Source organism: Daphnia pulicaria, chromosome 6 (assembly GCF_021234035.1).
Source record: "Daphnia pulicaria isolate SC F1-1A chromosome 6, SC_F0-13Bv2, whole genome shotgun sequence".
NCBI classification, from domain to species: Eukaryota; Metazoa; Arthropoda; class Branchiopoda; order Diplostraca; family Daphniidae; genus Daphnia; species Daphnia pulicaria.
The window spans coordinates 23,702,400-23,709,308 of record NC_060918.1 but is presented as its reverse complement, the minus strand read 5'-3'; positions in this window follow the sequence as shown (position 1 = coordinate 23,709,308).

The window sequence follows — 6,909 nt, the reverse complement described above, 5'->3', positions numbered from 1 at the left end:
GAAATAGAAATAAGAGTTGATAGAAAATCTTCCAGGAAGTGAAAACACAACTTCAATGAATTTGAAATGACGATATAAATTGTTTTACAAGTTTAAACAAATTTCTTGTTACACGATATGTTAATTCAATGTCCAATACGCTATTTAAAGTTTTTAAAATCAATGAATCTATTCAGACACTCATGAAGGAAAAGAAATAGAAATAAGGGTTGATAGAAAATCACTACTTCAATGAATTTGAAATGACGATTCTGATTGTTTTACAAATTTCAAAGGTTTCCCTGTTACAGGATATGTTAATCGATGTCCAATACACTATTTCAAGTTTTAAAAATCAATGATTCTATTAAGACACTCATGAAGGAAAAGAAATAGAAATAAGAGTTGATAGAAAATCTTCCAGGAAGTGAAAACACAACTTCAATGAATTTGAAATGACGATATAAATTGTTTTACAAGTTTAAACAAATTTCTTGTTACACGATATGTTAATTCGATGTCCAATACGCTATTTAAAGTCTTTAAAATCAATGAATCTATTCAGACACTCATGAAGGAAAAGAAATAGAAATAAGAGTTGATAGAAAATCTTCCAGGAAGTAAAAACACAACTTCAATGAATTTGAAATGACGATATAAATTGTTTTACAAGTTTAAACAAATTTCTTGTTACACGATATGTTAATTCGATGTCCAATACGCTATTTAAAGTCTTTAAAATCAATGAATCTATTCAGACACTCATGAAGGAAAAGAAATAGAAATAAGGGTTGATAGAAAATCTTCCAGGAAGTAAAAACACAACTTCAATGAATTTGAAATGACGATATAAATTGTTTTACAAGTTTAAACAAATTTCTTGTTACACGATATGTTAATTCGATGTCCAATACGCTATTTAAAGTCTTTAAAATCAATGAATCTATTCAGACACTCATGAAGGAAAAGAAATAGAAATAAGGGTTGATAGAAAATCTTCCAGGAAGTAAAAACACAACTTCAATGAATTTGAAATGACGATATAAATTGTTTTACGAGTTTAAACAAATTTCTTGTTACACGATATGTTAATTCGATGTCCAATACGCTATTTAAAGTCTTTAAAATCAATGAATCTATTCAGACACTCATGAAGGAAAAGAAATAGAAATAAGAGTTGATAGAAAATCTTCCAGGAAGTAAAAACACAACTTCAATGAATTTGAAATGACGATATAAATTGTTTTACAAGTTTAAACAAATTTCTTGTTACACGATATGTTAATTCGATGTCCAATACGCTATTTAAAGTCTTTAAAATCAATGAATCTATTCAGACACTCATGAAGGAAAAGAAATAGAAATAAGGGTTGATAGAAAATCACTACTTCAATGAATTTGAAATGACGATTCTGATTGTTTTACAAATTTCAAAGGTTTCCCTGTTACAGGATATGTTAATCGATGTCCAATACACTATTTCAAGTTTTAAAAATCAATGATTCTATTAAGACACTCATGAAGGAAAAGAAATAGAAATAAGAGTTGATAGAAAATCTTCCAGGAAGTGAAAACACAACTTCAATGAATTTGAAATGACGATATAAATTGTTTTACAAGTTTAAACAAATTTCTTGTTACACGATATGTTAATTCGATGTCCAATACGCTATTTAAAGTCTTTAAAATCAATGAATCTATTCAGACACTCATGAAGGAAAAGAAATAGAAATAAGAGTTGATAGAAAATCTTCCAGGAAGTAAAAACACAACTTCAATGAATTTGAAATGACGATATAAATTGTTTTACAAGTTTAAACAAATTTCTTGTTACACGATATGTTAATTCGATGTCCAATACGCTATTTAAAGTCTTTAAAATCAATGAATCTATTCAGACACTCATGAAGGAAAAGAAATAGAAATAAGGGTTGATAGAAAATCTTCCAGGAAGTAAAAACACAACTTCAATGAATTTGAAATGACGATATAAATTGTTTTACAAGTTTAAACAAATTTCTTGTTACACGATATGTTAATTCGATGTCCAATACGCTATTTAAAGTCTTTAAAATCAATGAATCTATTCAGACACTCATGAAGGAAAAGAAATAGAAATAAGGGTTGATAGAAAATCTTCCAGGAAGTAAAAACACAACTTCAATGAATTTGAAATGACGATATAAATTGTTTTACAAGTTTAAACAAATTTCTTGTTACACGATATGTTAATTCGATGTCCAATACGCTATTTAAAGTCTTTAAAATCAATGAATCTATTCAGACACTCATGAAGGAAAAGAAATAGAAATAAGGGTTGATAGAAAATCTTCCAGGAAGTAAAAACACAACTTCAATGAATTTGAAATGACGATATAAATTGTTTTACGAGTTTAAACAAATTTCTTGTTACACGATATGTTAATTCGATGTCCAATACGCTATTTAAAGTCTTTAAAATCAATGAATCTATTCAGACACTCATGAAGGAAAAGAAATAGAAATAAGGGTTGATAGAAAATCTTCCAGGAAGTGAAAATCACTACTTCAATGAATTTGAAATGACGATTCTGATTGTTTTACAAATTTCAAAGGTTTCCCTGTTACAGGATATGTTAATCGATGTCCAATACACTATTTCAAGTTTTAAAAATCAATGAATCTATTAAGACACTCATGAAGGAAAAGAAATAGAAATAAGAGTTGATAGAAAATCTTCCAGGAAGTGAAAACACAACTTCAATGAATTTGAAATGACGATATAAATTGTTTTACAAGTTTAAACAAATTTCTTGTTACACGATATGTTAATTCGATGTCCAATACGCTATTTAAAGTCTTTAAAATCAATGAATCTATTCAGACACTCATGAAGGAAAAGAAATAGAAATAAGGGTTGATAGAAAATCTTCCAGGAAGTAAAAACACAACTTCAATGAATTTGAAATGACGATATAAATTGTTTTACAAGTTTAAACAAATTTCTTGTTACACGATATGTTAATTCGATGTCCAATACGCTATTTAAAGTATTTAAAATCAATGAATCTATTCAGACACTCATGAAGGAAAAGAAATAGAAATAAGGGTTGATAGAAAATCTTCCAGGAAGTGAAAACACAACTTCAATGAATTTGAAATGTCGATATAAATTGTTTTACAAGTTTAAACAAATTACTTGTTACACGATATGTTAATTCGATGTCCAATACGCTATTTAAAGTCTTTAAAATCAATGAATCTATTCAGACACTCATGAAGGAAAAGAAATAGAAATAAGGGTTGATAGAAAATCTTCCAGGAAGTAAAAACACAACTTCAATGAATTTGAAATGACGATATAAATTGTTTTACAAGTTTAAACAAATTTCTTGTTACACGATATGTTAATTCGATGTCCAATACGCTATTTAAAGTCTTTAAAATCAATGAATCTATTCAGACACTCATGAAGGAAAAGATATAGAAATAAGGGTTGATAGAAAATCTTCCAGGAAGTGAAAATCACTACTTCAATGAATTTGAAATGACGATTCTGATTGTTTTACAAATTTCAAAGGTTTCCCTGTTACAGGATATGTTAATCGATGTCCAATACACTATTTCAAGTTTTAAAAATCAATGAATCTATTAAGCCACTCATGAAGGAAAAGAAATAGAAATAAGAGTTGATAGAAAATCTTCCAGGAAGTGAAAACACAACTTCAATGAATTTGAAATGACGATATAAATTGTTTTACAAGTTTAAACAAATTTCTTGTTACACGATATGTTAATTCAATGTCCAATACGCTATTTAAAGTCTTTAAAATCAATGAATCTATTCAGACACTCATGAAGGAAAAGAAATAGAAATAAGGGTTGATAGAAAATCTTCCAGGAAGTAAAAACACAACTTCAATGAATTTGAAATGACGATATAAATTGTTTTACGAGTTTAAACAAATTTCTTGTTACACGATATGTTAATTCGATGTCCAATACGCTATTTAAAGTCTTTAAAATCAATGAATCTATTCAGACACTCATGAAGGAAAAGAAATAGAAATAAGGGTTGATAGAAAATCTTCCAGGAAGTGAAAATCACTACTTCAATGAATTTGAAATGACGATTCTGATTGTTTTACAAATTTCAAAGGTTTCCCTGTTACAGGATATGTTAATCGATGTCCAATACACTATTTCAAGTTTTAAAAATCAATGAATCTATTAAGACACTCATGAAGGAAAAGAAATAGAAATAAGAGTTGATAGAAAATCTTCCAGGAAGTGAAAACACAACTTCAATGAATTTGAAATGACGATATAAATTGTTTTACAAGTTTAAACAAATTTCTTGTTACACGATATGTTAATTCGATGCCCAATACGCTATTTAAAGTCTTTAAAATCAATGAATCTATTCAGACACTCATGAAGGAAAAGAAATAGAAATAAGGGTTGATAGAAAATCTTCCAGGAAGTAAAAACACAACTTCAATGAATTTGAAATGACGATATAAATTGTTTTACAAGTTTAAACAAATTTCTTGTTACACGATATGTTAATTCGATGTCCAATACGCTATTTAAAGTATTTAAAATCAATGAATCTATTCAGACACTCATGAAGGAAAAGAAATAGAAATAAGGGTTGATAGAAAATCTTCCAGGAAGTGAAAACACAACTTCAATGAATTTGAAATGTCGATATAAATTGTTTTACAAGTTTAAACAAATTACTTGTTACACGATATGTTAATTCGATGTCCAATACGCTATTTAAAGTATTTAAAATCAATGAATCTATTCAGACACTCATGAAGGAAAAGAAATAGAAATAAGGGTTGATAGAAAATCTTCCAGGAAGTAAAAACACAACTTCAATGAATTTGAAATGACGATATAAATTGTTTTACGAGTTTAAACAAATTTCTTGTTACACGATATGTTAATTCGATGTCCAATACGCTAATTAAAGTCTTTAAAATCAATGAATCTATTCAGACACTCATGAAGGAAAAGAAATAGAAATTAGGGTTGATAGAAAATCTTCCAGGAAGTAAAAACACAACTTCAATGAATTTGAAATGACGATATAAATTGTTTTACAAGTTTAAACAAATTTCTTGTTACACGATATGTTAATTCGATGTCCAATACGCTATTTAAAGTCTTTAAAATCAATGAATCTATTCAGACACTCATGAAGGAAAAGAAATAGAAATAAGGGTTGATAGAAAATCTTCCAGGAAGTGAAAATCACTACTTCAATGAATTTGAAATGACGATTCTGATTGTTTTACAAATTTCAAAGGTTTCCCTGTTACAGGATATGTTAATCGATGTCCAATACACTATTTCAAGTTTTAAAAATCAATGAATCTATTAAGACACTCATGAAGGAAAAGAAATAGAAATAAGAGTTGATAGAAAATCTTCCAGGAAGTGAAAACACAACTTCAATGAATTTGAAATGACGATATAAATTGTTTTACAAGTTTAAACAAATTTCTTGTTACACGATATGTTAATTCGATGCCCAATACGCTATTTAAAGTCTTTAAAATCAATGAATCTATTCAGACACTCATGAAGGAAAAGAAATAGAAATAAGGGTTGATAGAAAATCTTCCAGGAAGTAAAAACACAACTTCAATGAATTTGAAATGACGATATAAATTGTTTTACAAGTTTAAACAAATTTCTTGTTACACGATATGTTAATTCGATGTCCAATACGCTATTTAAAGTATTTAAAATCAATGAATCTATTCAGACACTCATGAAGGAAAAGAAATAGAAATAAGGGTTGATAGAAAATCTTCCAGGAAGTGAAAACACAACTTCAATGAATTTGAAATGTCGATATAAATTGTTTTACAAGTTTAAACAAATTACTTGTTACACGATATGTTAATTCGATGTCCAATACGCTATTTAAAGTCTTTAAAATCAATGAATCTATTCAGACACTCATGAAGGAAAAGAAATAGAAATAAGGGTTGATAGAAAATCTTCCAGGAAGTAAAAACACAACTTCAATGAATTTGAAATGACGATATAAATTGTTTTACGAGTTTAAACAAATTTCTTGTTACACGATATGTTAATTCGATGTCCAATACGCTAATTAAAGTCTTTAAAATCAATGAATCTATTCAGACACTCATGAAGGAAAAGAAATAGAAATAAGGGTTGATAGAAAATCTTCCAGGAAGTAAAAACACAACTTCAATGAATTTGAAATGACGATATAAATTGTTTTACAAGTTTAAACAAATTTCTTGTTACACGATATGTTAATTCGATGTCCAATACGCTATTTAAAGTCTTTAAAATCAATGAATCTATTCAGACACTCATGAAGGAAAAGATATAGAAATAAGGGTTGATAGAAAATCTTCCAGGAAGTGAAAATCACTACTTCAATGAATTTGAAATGACGATTCTGATTGTTTTACAAATTTCAAAGGTTTCCCTGTTACAGGATATGTTAATCGATGTCCAATACACTATTTCAAGTTTTAAAAATCAATGAATCTATTAAGCCACTCATGAAGGAAAAGAAATAGAAATAAGAGTTGATAGAAAATCTTCCAGGAAGTGAAAACACAACTTCAATGAATTTGAAATGACGATATAAATTGTTTTACAAGTTTAAACAAATTTCTTGTTACACGATATGTTAATTCAATGTCCAATACGCTATTTAAAGTCTTTAAAATCAATGAATCTATTCAGACACTCATGAAGGAAAAGAAATAGAAATAAGGGTTGATAGAAAATCACTACTTCAATGAATTTGAAATGACGATTCTGATTGTTTTACAAATTTCAAAGGTTTCCCTGTTACAGGATATGTTAATCGATGTCCAATACACTATTTCAAGTTTTAAAAATCAATGAATCTATTAAGACACTCATGAAGGAAAAGAAATAGAAATAAGA